The 18,135-nt window shown below is 42.0% G+C and overlaps 1 protein-coding gene across 11 annotated transcripts in view; it reads right to left on the bottom strand.

Annotated features, from left to right (window-relative positions):
* The window catches only part of LOC149468331 (uncharacterized), a 654,932-nt gene that overhangs the window by 146,307 nt on the left and 490,490 nt on the right, over window positions 1-18,135 (bottom strand). For 4 of the 11 annotated variants that reach the window (XM_089670290.1, XM_089670291.1, XM_089670293.1 and 1 more), the window contains one exon: window positions 15,304-15,445. The exons of the other annotated variants lie outside the window; for them this stretch is intronic. The gene's annotated coding sequence lies outside the window, so the exon portion shown is untranslated. The remainder of the gene's footprint in view (window positions 1-15,303; window positions 15,446-18,135) is intronic. 11 annotated transcript variants of the gene reach the window in all.

Raw genomic sequence — 18,135 nt, 5'->3', positions numbered from 1 at the left:
GGTTTTATTTATACCGCTGTTGGTTCTCTTTCAAAACTTCTTTCTTTAGGGGGTCTTCTGGATCCCCCAATATCTTTTTCTATCTGTTGTATAATCAAAAAAGTGCGCTGTCCCTTTAAAGTTATGTGAAACGTATGCAAATCACCAAACGTGAATAATAGTATAAATTGACAAACTAAACAAATATAAAATTCCTATTAACGAGCAGGGAGCACAGGGCCCACTAAAGGACGTTGGGCCCTCAGGCCATCCTCATGAAGATTGTTTCTGATTGTTTGGTCAGAGACATTAACACCAGTGGCCTGCTGGAGGTCATTTTGTAGGGCTCTGGCAGTGCTCATCCTGTTCCTCCTTGTACAAAGGAGCAGATGCCGGTCCTGCTGATGGGTTAAGGACCTTCTACGGCCCTGTCCAGCTCTCCTAGAGTAACTGCTTGTCTCCTGGAATCTCCTCCATGTTCTTGAGACTGTGCTGGGAGACACAGCAAAACTTCTGACAATGGCACGTATTGATGTGCCATCCTGGAGGAGTTGGACTGCCTGTGCAAACTCTGTAGGGTCCAGGTATCGCCTCATGCTACCAGTAGTGACATTGACCCTATCTAAAAGCAATACTAGTGACAAACAGTCAGAAAAAAGGAGTAGGGAAAAAAATGTCAGTGGCCTTCACCTGTAAAACCATTACTGTTTTGGGGGTCGCTTCATTGTTGCCCATCTAGTGCACCCGTTGTTAATTTCATTAACACCAAAACAGCTGAAACTGATTAACAACCCCCTCTGCTACTTAACTGACCAGATCAATATCCCAGGAGTTTCAATGACGTGATGCTATACTCTCATTAAAAAGCATTCCTTTATTTTTTTGAGCAGTGTATATAGCTGCGTAAATTGACGGCGCTATATAAGTACCTGTAATAAATATTAAATAAATTACGCCAGTACGCTTCTCTCTGAAGGCAGGTTTGGGACATTTTTTATGCCCCTAAACCCTGTTCTAAAATATTATAAATGCCACAATGTGAGTGAACACATTAGAAAATACTGACCTGTGTTTAGAGGCATAAAAAAAAAGAAAAATGCACCTAAAAGTGGCATTTTTTCTACCCCCGTGCATGTAGTTTTAGGCTACCTTGACATGGCCCTAGAAATATTACTGATCTTATTACGCATGTTTTTTTTTTTCTAGAACAAACCATCCTGCATAATGATCAGAGAATACTTGTGCAAAACTGTCCTGGTTTTTTTTTTTTTCGTTAACACAAGCATCTGGCAGAGGTGTATACAGCCCTATTCCTCACCAAACTGTTCTTGGATGGTTGGTTGTTCTTGGAGGATATTTTTGTACCTTTTTTTATACGTGGCTGTGTTTCTTAAGCAAAATTGTAAGTGAGCCCACTCCCTTGGCTGAGAAGCAACCCCACACACGAGTGGTCTCAGGATGCTTTACTGTTGGCATGACACAGGACTGATGGGGGCCCCCACCTTTTCTTCTCCAGACAAGGTTTTTTCCGAATGCCCCAAACAATCGTAAAGGGGATTCATCAGAGAAAATGACTTTACCCCAGTCCTCAGCAGTCCAATCCCTGTACGTTTTGAAGAATATCAGTCTGCATATCAATATCAAGACACATTTATTGGGATTTTTTTTTAATCAAAGACATGTAGCAGAGTACATTGTGGCCAAAATGTATGAAGAAATTTGATTTTTTTTTTTTTATTCTTTTATTGGACATGTTTTATAGCAGAAAGTAAAAAAAAAGTTTTGCTTTTTTTTTTTTTAATTTTCAGTCTTTTTTAATTTATATTGCAAAAAATAAAAAAAACCCAGTGGTTATCAAATACCACCAAAAGAAAGCTCTATTTGTGTGAAAAAAATATATTGCATGACAGCGCAATCGCCAATTAATTAACACAGTGCCGAACTGCAAAAAAAAAATGGTCTGGTCATGAAGGGGGTAAAATCTTCTGGCGCTCAAGTGGTCAAAAACTATGGGCTGCATTTAGATCAGTAAAAATAAGTGGCATTTTTTGCTATCTGTGTGCAAGAGCCCTAAGGCTTAGTTTACACAAGCAGTTGGGGGGGGTAGTAAAAAATAGGCAGCTGAGGAGCGCCCCCTTCAATTTATTGGGTCCTGTTTACCATGGTACTACCTGCTGAACACAACCTGTGGCCGTGGTAACTTGCACCTGCCCAGTCTGGGGACAGTAAAACTGAATTGGCCCATGAAAGCCAAGGCATAAGGCTACATTCACACGGGCGACTAGCCCTGGTGCAATATACAGAGGCAGGATGTGGCTGTGTCCAGCAGCAATCATTGCAGGTAATTACTGGCTGTGTGGACAACCATTGCTAATTGCAGCTGCTGGTGACCTGTCATTAACCACCCCGGTCACATCAAAGCAGATTTTGAAATTATGCAACTTACAGTGAAGCTGATTTCAGCTGCGATTTGCAAGACATCTGGCGCAGATGTCTATGCAAATCGCAACAAAAGAAGTGCATGGACTAGATAAAGAATAAAGAGGTGACGCACACACCTAGTGCATTATCCAAGGTTTATTGAAAGGTATGAAAGGTAAAAACATACCCACAGACCAAGCATGTATCTAAAGAGCATTTGCATAATGACGATGGCCACAACGGCAAGCAAGGTGATCCAACTGTCAGTGCGGTCAAATGGTTGACGCGTTTCGGGGACGAGACCCTTTCCTCAGAGCTACTGAGCAGCCTCTGGTGCAGATGTGTATGGATGATGGGAGCCTTGCTGGTGATGGGCATCACTTTAGAAATCAGTGCGGCTCCGACCAATTCGGAACTGCACACATATATCTGCTCTAATAGCAGACAATAGGGTGCAACTTGGCATACGATTTGCAAGTCGCCTGGCATCCAAATCGCACCCAATGTGATCGGAGTGTAAGGCTACTTTCACACTAATGCATAGCAAAAATGCATATGCATTTTTTGGTGTGTTTTTACTGCGTTTGCAGTGCATTTTTTACAGAACATATGACTCAAAAACAGCAACAAAAATGCAACGAGGGTACATTTTTGATGCATTTTTGCCACGTTTGCCATTTATTTCAATGGAGAGGTGCATTATTGGTGAATTTTTTCCTGCACCAAACCTACACCACAAATGCAGCGGACCTGCAACAGATCAGTGTGAAGACTTCCATAGGATTATAAGTTTACACGTATTTCTTCCACTTTTTTAAGGCAAAAGTGGAAAAAAAACGGATCAGTGTGAAAGAAGCCTTTACCCCAGGTTCACACCTAAGCATTTTCTGCAGCGTTTTGCATTTTGCAGAAATGCAGTACAGTCCATTTAACATGATTTCCTATTGGACATGTTCACATCTGTGCGTTTTCAGGGACTTTTTTTTTAACGCAAAAAGTTGTGCTTTTAGTTTTATAGACTTCAATGGAAACGCTGCAGAAAAGCATGCGGTGCGTTTTTGATGCATTTTTGATACATTTTGCATTTTAAATCTGCCTAGCAACAATAATTTTTTATTTTTTTTAAAAACAAGCAAAACGCATCAAAAACGCAACGCAAAAGACAATGCAAAAATGGCTCAAACACAACCTGCATAGGTGTGAAGCTAGCCTAAGTGTACAGGGCTTTGTGGCTGCAGCCAGCTGCTCACAGGTGGCAGAAACCGCTGCAGAAATCGGTGGATGTTGGCCTCTGTCATTTGTACCGCTGTTTTAGGAGTCTTAGGAGCTTCCTTTTCCACCAGCTGCGCCCCCTACTGTATGATATGGGAACTACAGGCCAGTGATAAGATGACACAAGGCTGGATTCCAGGCATTGATGTGTGGCCATCTGTGCTTTGCCACTCAATATGATCGTCAGGAAATGAGGACACAGGATAAAGGTTTCCTAATTGATGCAATACACATTGTGCAATAAAGGAAGTTAATCCCTATTAAAGTTCGGTGTTACACTCGAAATACGAGTTATAGGCCTGCACTGGGTCACATTCATTGTCCTAGGTCTGCCTTGGCTGCCTGTACTCCTCAGGATCCAGTCCAAAGTACTGATACGATCACCTAAACCTGCTGGTTGCCATTTTAAGAATCTTTTGTATCAAATGTTTAATACAAAAAACACATAAAACAGTGAAACAGAGTCCTAAACTAACCATCCACCATGCAATCTGATTGTAGGCTTTCCTTTAGATCTACCATCAATTCTAGAGCAAGGACCTGATTAATTGATACTAATTAAATGGATTGTTTAGCTTTGTCCTCCTATCAGGCCTGGTTCACACCTATGCAGTTTGCCTTTGATCTGTTTCTGCAGTGCTTTTTGCGATGCGTTTTGCATTTTTGTACATGTGTTTGTTTTTTTTCTATTGTTTTATTGCCATCTGCACAAATATATACAGCATAACAGGTCTGTATAAAAACAATTTCTGGTACAAAACCTTTGAAGAAACATACAGAAAAGAACAAAAGTGAGTCCGTAAATATTATCCAGTTCTTCCAAGACATTGCACAATGTAACACAACCAAATGGCTAATCAAATGTTGTCTGCAAAGCCAATACAGTAAATATAATAAGACGGATACCACAAGTACATAGAGCAGTTTCACATGTATTATTCTGTGTGCAGCAGTAAGATGTTGCTTCTTAGTAATAGAGATAGTTAAGAAAAATTGTCAGGAAAAGAAAAGGAACACAGAAAGATTGGAATCAGATTTGAAACCAAACTTTGTGGTGTGAACTCCCACACTTCCTCAACCTTTCAACATACTAGGAACACCACAGTGTCATGTACCAGTGCATCCAATAATCAAAGACAACAATGGATCATACTCTATACAGTAATTATACCCCTCCAGGACTGTTGTCTACTGTATCCAATGATTCTATCCATCTACACTAAATTCAAAGACATTTTTTAGGCCATCCTCTTGCTTCATATGTCATTTCATATAGTGGGACATTATAATTCACTCTTTTTTCCCAGGCTGCCAAACCGAGGACATCCGTTTGTGTCCAATGTAACACGATCAATTTACACACAAAAAAATAATCATCTCAAGGAGGTTTGCGTGGCATTATTTATAATATCGTCCTCAATTACCCCCAGGAGGAAAATAAGTGGGCTACAAATATTTGGTAAATCAAACACATCTGCTATAAACTGGGTGACGTGAGCACATTGGTCAGACCATAGCACACTCCCAGACCATATGCAGGAATGTTCCCTCAGCCCTGGTTCACACTGATGCAGTGCGGAATTCGCAGCATTTTCTGTGCGAATTTCGCACCGCATCAGAATCGCACCCCGTTCATGCGAACTGCTGCTGGTGTGTAGGTTACGTTAACAACACCCCAAAAGCGGTCCAAAAAACGCGGTGCAATGTGCAGAATTGGATCACATAGGTGTGAATACCCATCCGATTCTAGTGAGGACCCAAAAAAATGGTCCTGTACCTTTTTGGTGCGGGTGTGGTGCGATTGGAGCCATGCATAATGTATGGCTCCAATCGCACCACACACAAATCGCATGTGATTTGCACAGGAATGCGGTGCGGTTCCTGTACGAATCACATGCGATATACCGCACCACATATATGTGAACCCAGGCTAAGTCACTGAACATTTATAACATGTTGCAGAGTCCCTCCTACCCACCTTAAATAATCTTAGTGGCATAACCAATCAAAGTGCTCTGTTATGGGGCTCTCAGGGTTGGTCGTGGGTAATGGTCGGCATCTCCAGATCTTCATGCTGTAGAGGGGCAGATGGAAGGTCCTGACGGTGCAGTCACATATGACCGAAGCACTTCTGACCATCTTTGAGCTGTCAGATCTGGGACAAGAGCATACCATCTTTCCCTAGTTCTATGGCATTGTCTACGATCTATCAGAATCAGTGCGGAGTAATAGCTAGAGACCAATTTACTATGCTCCGGTCTCAGAAGGAGTGTCTGCAGTCGCACGTGCGTTTTTGATGCGCTTTACGTTTTTAATTTTTCTTTCTAACTTTTTGCTGGGCAGATTAAAATGCATCAAAAACGCAACAAAAACACACTACATGCTTTTCTGCAGTGTCTCCATTGAAGTCTATAAAACCAAAAATGCATTTTGCATTGAAAAAAGTCCCTGACCCTCTCCAAAAATCACACCGGGTGAAAACGTGAGATGTGAACCTGTCCCCTAGGAAATCATGTTAAAGTGGAGGTCCAGCTGACAAAAAAAGAAAAAGAAAAGTCAGCAGCTACAAAAACTGTAGCTGCTGACTTTTAAAATACAGTAACTTACCTGTCCCTCGGTCCAGCGGTGTCCTCACCACCGCTGGTCTCACCGGCCGCCTTCTCTCCCTGGCGCATCTTCAGTGTGGGCACCCGGCTGTGGCTTGTGGCTTCACAGCCGAGTGCCCACTGTGCATGTGTGAGTAACGCTGCACTTTGTGAATGGTCCCGTAGTCTTCTGGGACCTGTCACGTGTCCCAGAAGAATATGGGGAGGGAGGACAACTTCCACTTCCCACTTCTGATTGCCTAGGCGATCACGGCAGTAGTGGGAGCGGGTACCTGACAAATTTGGGTACCCTCTCCACCCATGGTGCCAATCCTTAATGCGGCGCGGGGGGGGTAGGGGGTGGAACGACAAAGCATAAAAGCGTAACTTCCCCTTTTGGGTGAAACTCCGCTTTAAATAGATGGCTGTGCATTTCTGCAAAATGCAGTAGAAAACGCATAGGTGTGAACTTAGACTTACATAGTTTTGGTCACTCAGGAGATTGTACAATTAGATTGTTTAGTGTATGGCCAAATTTAGGGTATGGTGTGCAAACAATACAAATTGTCATGTGCAAAGGAAAAATTCTGTCTGGGAAAATGTAGTCCATTTACCAACTGCAGATTAAGGCTCCGTTCACACTAATGTGTTCTTTAGCGCTTTTTGCAGAAACGCATTATAATCCATTTAACATGGTTTCCTATGGAACATGTTCACATCTATGCTTTTTTGAGCTGCTGCATTTCGGAAAGTGTCACGGACTTTTTCAAAGCAAAAAGCAGCATTTTTGCTACAATAGACTTCAATGGAGAAGCTGCTGAAGTGCACAGTAGTGCATTTTTGTCGCATTTTCCATGTTTATTCTGCCCAGCAACAACAAAAATTTACTTTAACAAAAAGCTGAACAAAATGCAAAATGCGTCAAACACGCGCTGAGAAAAACGCAAAGCAAGCTGCAAAAAGCACTGGAGAAAGCATCAAATGCCAATATATATGTGAACCAAGCCTAAGCAAACAGACTGGCACTGCTGTCAGAAGCTGGCCATACACTATTTGATTTTTTTTTTCCTTTTTTTTTTTTTTAATCCAAACGTTTATTGTCAATATAATAGAGAAAATGGAACAGTACTTAGAGAATTCAGAATGACATTACTGCAACAGTAGGATTACACATAAAAAGAAGAATGTGGATATGCAGATCCCGTAATAAACAGAATAACAGAAATGGTAATCAAACAAAACAGAGACCACAATGATCCAAAACTGTCTTGACAATATCTTGCTTTTTCCTTTTAAGTCTTATTCCTTCCTGACCAGATGTAAACAGAAATGGGGGAAAGGAACAAAGCCCAAAACATGTCTTCAAACAATTAAAAAAAACCCGACATCAACAACCTCTGGTTCACCCGAGACGTCTCATCAAAAAGAATGGGAGATGCACATGAACTCCCCCAGGGGGAGGAGTGGAGCCACACACCTGGTATAAAATGTCACACCTGCAGAAGTCGGTCCAATATCAATTGAGGAGGGGGCCAGCCCATGTCACTATTAGATTTTTAAACGAATGTTCATATGAACAGTCATTCCAAATTTTTCAGTACATTTGATGGTTTGATGGTTGTCGTTCGAAAATTGAATTTGATTTTAACATTTGATTTTGAAACAAATGTTATTTCCCAAATGAAAACCACATACACTGTTGCAAATTTGTTCATTTGGAAAAAACTTTCCATCCAGCTCCTTCGAATTTTCTTGCCACTGTGGTCAAAAATGAACATTAGTTTGATCCACTAATGACTGGAAAATTGAACAAACATTCTTAAAGTGAAAATATCTGAATTACATTTTACTACGTATGATAAGATTGAAATGGAGTTGATCTGCCAACCCCCCTGGATGTGTATGTTGACCTGTAATGGATTCCTAAGGGGCTCTGATCACTTGAAACCAAGCAACAGAGCACGCCGGTTTTGCAGAAACGCATCAGGCGGAGTCTTGGTGAGACGTCATCGTGCACTGGCGTTTTTAGCGGTTTTAGACCAGCTAGAGAACAGTTATAGTGAATTAGAACCACTTGCAGAATTGAGCAATAATGATTCGTTGGGAGATTCATCATCAGACACTGAAAACAATTCTGCGACTGAGCTCAGTGATGTGCGAACTTGGTGCTCTATATCAAATATCAGTGTTTTTAGTTTGACTACATTATTGAATTAAATGTATTATTGTATTATTATTTTTTATAATTATTTATTATATTATAATTTATGATTTCGGGTTTCAAACTTTATCATACCCGGGATGTTTACTAGACTTTTGTTTGGACAGATTTCAGTGAGTTGTTCCTAAGAATTACAGGCCTACAATAAAAAAACAAAATATTTCCATGCAAACAATGTACCGCTTTGACATTCAAAAATATTGATTAGTTTGACCGCCAGGGAGGTTAATGAGTGATCAGCTTATTCCATCTCTATCATCTGAGATCCACTTTATCTGGTAAGAGTCCATTATCTTTCCCTTTGAGGAGCACTTTTCCAGCACTGGAGCACTTTTTTGAAGTGGAGGTTTATCAACACTGAGCACTTTCTTCACTACGTGGATTCCATATGGATCACATGAACCTTTTGAGTTGCTTTTAAATGCTACAAATGTTACATTTTATATTTTTTCAGTTTGTCAATTTATACTATTATTTATAATTGGTGATTTGCATACGTTTCACACAACTTTAAAGGGACAGCACACTTTTTTGATTATACAACAGAGAGAAAAAGATATTGGGGGATCCAGAAGACCCCCTAAAGAAAGAGGTTTTGAAAGAGAACCAACAGCTTTATTAAATTCACAAAAATATAATAGACCTATTAGGCCAACAGATCCTCCATTCACATTAAAATGAGGTATGATAACGTTATCACCTTAAAATGACCCGGGCCACACACAGTAACAAATTAATCGCTATACAACTACCCTCCGTCTTAAAGGAGTCAATTCTATCCAGAGTCTCATATATCGGGAACACACGTATTCAGCCACATAGGCAGGGAACTGAGCTCTGGAAAATGGACTCGCCAAACAAAAAAGTCTGAAAGTGAAAGGCTTCTTTGCCCTCAAGTTAGAGAGGTGATTTTATACTTCAATATTTTTACTGAAAGATTGGTATACAACAGTATACATAGAAATAGAGACAATATGCACCAACACGGTGAGATGAAGTATATAAACATATACTTAGAACATAACAGCACATGAGAAATATAGAAAAGATATCCCTAGTCAACCACATTGTATACAAAGGACACAATCACCACCAGATGGGAAATTTTACATCTATCATTGAACATAGGCACCAAAGTGCCATAGAGATTTACCAAAAGTATCAAAGACCAATTCAGAGAAAGAAAAGAAATAAGGATTAAGACTAGAAAAGTCAGAAAAAGGCGCTTGGGAACCAGAGACCAACAAAGTAGCGTTTAATCGAGATCTTTGATAAAGAATGGGCTACATCTCGCCAAGTATCCAAGTCTAATGAGCTATTCAAATCCCGTTCCCATTGAGTCATATAAGATAATTTAGTCAACAAGGGAAGCATAGACAATGGATAAACGACCCCTCATCATCCCAGTTGCTCCACAGGAGACCTCCAACGGACTGAGTGTGCAAGGTTCTGTGATTAATTTGAGTTTAATACCGATAAATGAGATAAGTTGATAATAATGAAATAATTCCCCAGGAGGAAAATTATATTTTGTCAAGAAACATTGGAGAGAAGGGGGGCGAAGCCCATCCAGGTACGCAGCAACCCCTTATTTATCCACCATTGAAACACCGACGGTGATAAGCCAGGTATAAACTCGGGATTGCAAAAAAATGGAGCTAGTGGAATATGTGGGGAGAATAAATGTTTGCGAGCTCACCATCTATCCCACACTGTTAATGAATAGGACAACGTAGGACACAGAACAGGAGGACGCAAGCGACTGGGAAGCCACATAAGAGCCCCAACAGCGTAAGGATAGCAAGATAAGGCCTCAATGCCAACCCACTGGGGGACATAACTCCTGGCCGTAGTACACGATAATTGTGCTATCTGAGCCGCCTGAAAATAGGCAAAAAGATTAGGAAGTCCCAAACCGCCATGCTTCTTTAGAGAGGTGACTTTAATATGGAGTTATTGAAGAAAGAAAAGACTTGGATTTTTAAAATAAAAACTTTGGCACCCCTCGGGTTAAATAATGAAATGAGTTTAAAGGTCTTTCTAGAGCCATGATGGTCACTATTCCCTTTAATTGAAATGTTTCCCCCATTTTAATGTTCTTTGAATTACCACTGTCTGTGCCATTGATAATTGGGTTCTGTTCTATGAATAACTATAGAAAAAGTGGACCCCGTTTAATATATTGAATTAACATGCAATTATAGTACCACCGTGGATGTTTAAAATTGCTTTATTGATTTCCACCTATTACTTTTAAAAGTAATGGTTTGTCTGAGACATAGAGGTGCTGTCCTTTAAACTGGGACCACCCCTGGCCATTTTAAGTGGCTGAACGGGATGTCTTTCCCTTTAAAAGGCCGGGAGCACATATGTCCCGACGTCCTGACAAAGCTCACGGTCACGTGGGCGAAACGCGTTGACGTAGGCAGCGTCAGCTAGTCCCTGGGCCACACCTACACAGGTGGTCATGTGTGGATCCGCCTCACGCTGATTCAAGCATGGCGGTAACGTATACGCCACCCCTGCTACACTAAGACTACCGCTTTGAGCCTTTACAACCAGAGGGTCATCTATTGTAACCCGGCGGGGTTTTCGGAGGCTGTCACGGTCTGCTCACTCGGATGACATTAAAACCATCATCTTAACTGCCAACCATGTGAAGATCGTTACATTGTCACTAGATGCCCATATCGTTTAGTGTGGTGAGAGCCTGCGGGCACGTTTTATGCGGCAGCTGCCGTTTCAATGCAACTAGCTCTACACCTCTTGTATGGTTTAACCACTTCCCATCCGGCTCATGTATATAAATGGCCAGACAGAAGCAGTGCAGGGGCGGGTTACCGTTCATAAACGGCGCCCGCCACTTTCAGCCTGGGTGCGCTCCCTGGGACACAGTGGAACACCGATTGCTGTACGGGACCTCTGTGTGAGGTTCCGATTATGTGATCACTGATTGGCCAATCAGTGATCAAATGAATAGTAGTAAGCAAGATGTCACTTCTAACATCATTGCTTACTACGTGTGAAATCTGTGAATGATCACAGAGAGCACATGGTACAAGGCTATTCACAAAAGCCTTATATCATGTGACAAGCTGTGACCAATCACAGCTCACACAGTATTTCTCAATGGCAGCAAGAATGCAGCCAGACAGAAGGAGAAATGATTGCTTTTACAGCCTTCATGGGTTTAAAAGCAATCAGTGTAAAAAAATAAATAAATAAAAAAAAAAAAATCTTCATCACCCCCCAAAAGAAGTACAGTATCACTATGGTGACGGTATGTTAAAAAAAAAACCCATAAATGATAATAATATAATTTACTAAAAAGATAACTGAATACATTTTGGCCAAGATTATTTATTTGAAACTGTTAGAAGAAAAAAACGCTTAAAAATTTTTGGACTTTTTCATTTATGTAGCAAAAAAATCCCAGTGGTAAAATAGCAATAAAAATCCCAGTGGTACAGTGTTGCATGACCGCGCAATTGTCATTCAAAGTGTCATTGAAAAATGATTGCTTTTACAGCCTTTATGGGTGTAAAAGCAATAGGTGTAAAAAAAAAAATCTTCATCACCCCCCACAAGTAGTGACAGTGACATGGTGACACTGTACTGCTAGGGTGACGGTATATTAAAAAAACCAAAAAAAACCCGATAATATAAAAAAAAACTAAAAATTTAAAAAAACATTTTGAAAAATTATTATTCTTGGTTATAAACTAATTTGGATTATTTTTTCAAAATTTTTGGACTTTTTCATTTATATAGCAAAAAAAAATAAAAATCCCAGTGGTGAATAAATACCACCAAAATAAAGTTTTATCTGTCTCGAAAAAATGCTAAAAAATGTATATGGGTACAGTGTTGCATGACCGCTTGCTGGTGTTGGTGCCACTGGGAGCAACGGCGCCCCATCGTTCGTGCCACTGGGAGCAACGGCGCCCCATCGGTCGTGCCACTGGGAGCAACGGCGCCCCATCGGTCGTGCCACTGGGAGCAACGGCGCCCCATCGGTCGTGCCACTGGGAGCAACGGCGCCCCATCGCTCGTGCCACTGGGAGCAACGGCGCCCCATCGCTCGTGCCACTGGGAGCAACGGCGCCCCATCGCTCGTGCCACTGGGAGCAACGGCGCCCCATCGCTCGTGCCACTGGGAGCAACGGCGCCCCATGGGTCGTGCCACTGGGAGCAACGGCGCCCAATCGGTCGTGTCACTGGGAGCAACGGTGCCCCATCGGTCGTGCCACTGGGAGCAACGGCGCCCCATCGTTCCTGTCACTGGGAAGGAGGAAACCAAAATTGTAGAAAATGTGGAGGACCAATCTAGGCGAGTGCATGAACGCACAGCCCCTCCACACATCAATTGGTGCCGGCCCAATCCGTGATTGTAGCACTGGAGGAACATGAAAGTAAGTTGGCAGCACTTCAACGATTTTGCAGATAAAGCATTTATTGGTATGCAATACAAACATGACAGCGCCCTGAATGGACAGAGAACAGTAAATGTGTTTTGATACAGACATTACTGACTAAGTGATGACTAAGCACATGCCTGTGTGAAACGCGTTTACTGCTCTCTGTGTATTGTGGGAGCCGTCATGTTTGTATTGCATTTTTCTTGAAGATTCCAATAAAAGTTTTATCTGCAACATCATTGACGTGCGCCCAACCTACTTTCCTGTTCTTCAAGTCCTTGGAAGGAATTGTGCCCCATCGTTGGTGTCATTGGGAGAGTGTAGGGTTAACTTCTTCATGTTCTATAGTTTGAATGCCATGCCATAGATATATTAATTATCTTTGTAAAAGAGCATATTCCACGCTCTCCTTTTTTTCCAATTTTTCCAGGAAAAAAAAAAAATTTTTGCCAGGCCTTCCCATCTCTAGATGTGGCAACAATTCAATGCAATATTTATATTCTTCACCTTACTAGCTTACTAATTGCATCATGATCAGAAGCTGTAAATTGCAAAACACTAAAACAGATTCCCTCCTCCACTTAATGACTGGAGGGACCTGTCATTGCAAAAATGATAACTACATTCACCATAAAGAACTGGCAACTGGATGCTGGGACATGTAGTCCCAAAGAGGGTCATCTTGTGATGTGCTCAGTTTGCACTTCCTGGTCAGAGAGTTGGGGAAGCACTGCTAAACATCTGCAGCCAGCAACGGTGATAACCTCAGTGCAATAAGTGTTTCCTCATATTTGTAAATAAAATGATTTACCGAGGAGTGTTTTATTTGTGGATTTTGATATATTAAAAAGGCAAAAAAAATGGAGACTTTATTACCACTTTAAAAACCAGACAAGACGCAGAGACTGGCCAACAGATTGGAATTTCTATGGTCCTAAGACCTGATGCAAGCATATCAGCAAATGGAGACCATGCAGGTTTAGCTGTACCTATACAATGTGCTGAACCAACTTCCCAATTCTCTTCTACTAGGAGAGAGTGACCCAAGTCTGTCTATGCACACCCATCAAAATGTTACATTTATAAAAAACCACTGACAACCAAAAAGTGAACATTTCTTGTATCAGTGTGCTGGATGGCATAATGTATGTCTACAAGTGGCATGAAATGGGCAGACTTTAGCCTTCAAGAGACCACAGTGAACTGGTTTCTGAAATTATCTGGCTGTATCATACAGTACATACACTTTATGGCTAAACTCTGCCAAATGATTGAGTCCAGGTGCACAAAGGCAGGTCCATGATGACACCGTTTATGGAGTTTGGTTTGAAATAACTCACGTGGCCAACACAGAATCCTGAATTCAACCCTACTGGCAGGATCACCGCTGGGCTGAACGGAAAAAACAAACAAACTTGTAGTGTGTACCAGGCACAACTTTCAGTTGCTGGCTTCAAAACAAAAAAGTATACATCGTCTGTGTGTTTACTATAGTAAGCAGTCACAGTCTGAGAAGAAAAGCCTGTCCCCTGACAGCAAATTGCAGAGAAGGACCCTTGCTCTTTCTGTGGAAGCAGCGGTTGTTCTGCAGAGGACAGACCTATAGCTTTGGGATCAGCGACACTCATGCACCTTGCAGATTGGAGAGTTCTGTCTCTGACTCAGCAGTGGGTGTATCAGGTCTCTGAAAGGCAACCGTTGCCTCCACACAGCGAGAAAGGGTCCTTCTCAGCAGCATTGCAGATAGTGGACAAAATGTTCTTTGGTTTGTTTTTGTTACAATACTTTTGTTTTGATGCATCTTAAATGTATTTAGTTGATTTAAACTGAAAAATGTGTTGACTTTTACATTTTCAAAAGCAGAACAGATATTGCAATCCCCTGTAATTGTCTCAGAACTGCAACTTAAAGTGATTCTAAACCCATTTCATTTTCTTTAAAATAATAAACATGTCATACATACCTGCTCTGCGCTCCCCTCAGGTCCCCCGATAGTGGTGCTGGCTCCTCCCACTTTGCCAAGTGTCCTCATAGCAAGCCACTGGCTATGGGAGCACTCGTGCAGGTTCACTGCCGAGCCAGCTCTGAGTGTCCATTGACTCACAAAGCACAGCCTGGCCCGGCTTCCTCCTCACTGGCTGCGATTGGCAGAAGCCAATGGCTCCCGCTGCTGTCTCTGAGCCAAAGAGGAGGGAGAGAACAGAGAGATGGAATATTGATTTTTGCCAAAATGTCATCTATCCTTCTAGTGTATGATCTGAAATTACTAAGAATAAAAAGGTGCTCTGGATAGGCAGTGGATTGCTGCTGACAATGTATGCTGTGTTTTGGTTATAGAACTAAACAGCCCGAGTGATGCCTGCTGTAGTACTCCAGTGATAAAACATGAAAAGGAACCATGGCTTACCTTGCTCCTATGATCACCAGGTATTCCAGTAACCTGAGAAATGGCTTTTTCTTCTGCCCCATGGTCCCAACTTCCTACTGAATCATCTCACACACTGCTCAGCTCACTGGACCATCACTGATAAGGAGAAACCAGCAGGAACCTTAAACCAGGAGAAAAATACACAAAAGAAACAACAAAATCTATAAATACATTTCACACATACCAGCCTTTATATAATATTAACCTCAAACATATGGCTGAAATATTTATACAGGTCTTATATGACAGAGGATTTGTATTTCTATCCCTCCAGTCCTGAGATCTACACAGCTCTGCCACAGAGCACAGTCCTGTTTGGCAGGGCAGGAACCCCATTTTTCTCTGCTGCAGTTAACACTTACAGGTCTTGCCGTTCCCCCAGCCTATGACTGTTATTGATAATAAATCACATTTCAGCTACTGCTTGCATTTAAAAAACATAATTTATAGATATATTAAAGGGAGCTCCACCCAAAAGGGGCAGCTCTGCTTGTCTGCCTCCTACCCCCTCCACTGCCACATTTCGCACTTTTTTGGGGGGGAGCTGATTCCTGGTTCTGGCATTCCCTCCTCCTTCCCCCCCCCCCCCCTCACAGTCTTCTAGGACACTTTACAGATCCCTGAAGACTGCCGGACAATTTGGGAGGCGCAGTATAAATCGTGCATGCGCAGTGGGCACCAGGCTGTGAAGCCACAAGGTGTCACAGCTGGGTGCCCACAGTTGAGATGCTGGCGCCAGGGGGGGAGACAAGCGGGAGAAGGGACGGCATGGGCGAGAACATCACTGATCCTGCTACGGCAGAGTTCAATATTTTAAAAGGGGTATACAGTAGAACTATAGGCAACATTTTTTTTTCATTTTGGATAGAGGAAGGGAGGGTTATAACACCCGTCAGTTTTATTTTTTGCCATCTGTGTCCCATTGGGGAGATTTACCTTCACTTCCTGTCCCATAGCCAAAACAGGATGTGAAGAAGATCCCTGCAAATTAAGGGAATCCTTTGGGGTCCCCCATTGGAAGATTTTCCCTCTATTACTTTTCTTGGGACAACATAAAATTTGGGATTTTCTTTGACCTTTACCTTCGATGATAATGGCAAACAGGACAAACAGAGAGGGGAAATCTCCCAGGGACACAGACAGCAATAAGAACCTGACAGGTGTTCCAATCCCTCTCCACTCTACCCAAAAAAAAAAGTTTTTTCTTTAGTTATACCTTAAGGCTTTCTAATCACAAGAATGAAAATACTTCATAATACTCGCTGCCGGTATTCTCACCTTCCAAAGCCTTTTAGTTCACGGATAAGTTCACCTTTTGATAAAAAAAAATTAAAAAATGCACATTTTATTTGCAGGTAAAAAAATGTACATTATTTTTTGCTGCAGAAGCCTGGAAAGCATTGCACCAGCGATAGGCAGATCACCGATGCCATGCAGGTCTCCTGCAGATCTGTCAGTACATCTGCTCGCCCCATACAGGATGTACAAGCAAGCAGATATACTGACAGGAAGACTGAATGAACTACCCCAGTGCTCCACAGTGCCGTGGTAGTTCATTGAGAACTACAAGCTGACAGCCGCTAAGTCTGTCGGGACTAGTAGTTTCTCATTCACAGAGGAGCCCCGCACGGCCACATTTTTAAAAAATTTGACAGCCATCGGGGAGAAGATCCCTCACTAGCTGAAAAAGCTGGGGATCTGCAGGGAGCGGGGGCCAGTGCTTTCATAACATGTTACACTCTGAATATGGGGGTAACATGTTACAAAAGGGGAATTAACCTTTAACCACTTGCCCTCCAGAGGATTTACCCCCCTTCCTGAGCAGGCCATTTTTTTGCATTACGGCTGGTCAATGGTACGATGGTATTTGATTGCCTATGCGTTTTTTATTTATTGCACAATAAAAAATAAAAAAAACTGACAATTTTGAAAAAAAAAACATTATCTTTTGACTTTTTGCTATTAGACATGTCCAGTAAAAAAATTTTAAAAATCACATTTCATCATAAATTTAAGCCAAAATGTGTTCTGCTCCATGTCTTTGCTATAAAAAATCCCAATATGTGTAAAATAATTGGCTTACGTGAAATTTATAGTGTTTACAAATGGCGGTATATATACTGGGTTTTTTTTTTTTTACTAGTAATGACGGCGATCGGCAACTTATAGCAGGACTGTGGTGGCCATTCTGACACTGGGGGGAAACTGACCTGTTGTCACTGACATCCCTAAGGACACCAATATAGTGATCAGTGCTAATAAAAACCACTGACACTGCACTAATGGCAGCTGGGAGGAAGGGGTTAACATGTGGGGCGATCAAAGGGTTAACCTGTGTGCTGTGTTACTATGGGGCTGTGTGTTAGTACTATGCACAGCCATGCAAAGCAGTGTGCAGGAGCTGACAGGGAAGAGAACTGTTTTGTTTACAAACCATTCTGCCCCCCCACCCCCCCATCGCAGATGTTTGGCCATAACCAGGTGTGGTGACTGATAGCCGCGGCCGCTAATGATGGCGCGGGGGGTAGGGCACACATGCGCCCACTACCTGGCAATGTAAAATCAGGTATATACACGTGATTTTGTGCACCCGTGCCGCCTTGTAGCAGTACTTCTATATAGGGTGGACGGGAAGCGGTTAATACATTACTGATGTTTACCTTCCTGGTGACACCTCTGGCACGTGTGCATTCTAATGAATATTCTCAGTATCCTGATATGCTGCGATGTGAAGACACCTTTGCTCTAATGACATGATCACAGATCTCCAGTATAGGTTCTCACTCTCACAAGCCTTCCTCTGTTTACTTC

This window comes from Staurois parvus, unplaced genomic scaffold, assembly GCF_062004578.1.
Source record: "Staurois parvus isolate SC_StPar_1 unplaced genomic scaffold, SC_StPar_1.0 ptg000089l, whole genome shotgun sequence".
NCBI lineage: Eukaryota > Metazoa > Chordata > Amphibia > Anura > Ranidae > Staurois > Staurois parvus.
Note: the sequence above shows the minus strand (reverse complement) of the source record. Positions and strands in the feature narration are given on the sequence as shown.